Below are 871 nucleotides of genomic sequence, written 5' to 3' on the forward strand. Positions count from 1 at the left end.
CCGGATCTCCTAAACCATCTCAAAGGTTTTGGAGTTAACTTGGGTATTAAGAAACCCAAGATTTTTATGTTTCAATGCTTTTGAATATATATGATTGTTGATGAAATTTGTTGAATATTGTATATGAATGTTGTTGAGAACTTTTCTGTGTGCAGGTGTTTGAAAAACCATGTTTAAAAAATCATGTTTAAATGTGTTCTCGGTTGTTAAAAATGGCAAAATTGGTATTCTGTCCAAGTCCATGTCGCTTGGGCGAGAAACTCTCGCCTGGGCGAGCACAGTCTCGCTTGGGCGAGGACTAGGCGAGGGGAAGTTTTGATTCTGGAACTCCCTCGCCTGGGCGACAGAATCTCGCTTGGGCGAGCACGCCTCGCCTAGGCGAGGAAAGGCCTCGCTTGAGCGAGAAAGCCCAGGATTTTAATGAGTTTCTGAAACTCTCTCGCCTGAGTGAGAGATGTCTCGCTTGAGCGAGAAGAGACCCCGCGTGGGCGATAGTACCTTCGCCTATGCGAGGAAGGCTTAAGTATTTGAGATTTAAAGATTGAAACAAGATGATGTTGTGAACAATGTGATGAACCCGGGTAGGGTGTGTTGTGATATAAAGGTTGTGGAATGAGATCATGGCTTAGATGAGAAGCATGACTCCACAAAAGTATGAAAGCATTGTTTGTGTTTATGCCTTGTTGGGCAAGTATCCGACTTGAGGTCGTGAACTAGGGGGGTACCCTAGTAAGGATACATGATATCATTGAACAATGATTGACCGACCGTAAGAGGCTTGGTCATGTGACTGTCCAGGAGTATTCAGTGATGGGTTGTTGTGATTGAGATGTTACCTTGAGCATGTACGTTGACGTACTATCGGGTCCCA

The sequence above is a fragment of the Lupinus angustifolius genome, chromosome LG09 (assembly GCF_001865875.1).
Source record: "Lupinus angustifolius cultivar Tanjil chromosome LG09, LupAngTanjil_v1.0, whole genome shotgun sequence".
Classification (NCBI taxonomy): Eukaryota; Viridiplantae; Streptophyta; class Magnoliopsida; order Fabales; family Fabaceae; genus Lupinus; species Lupinus angustifolius.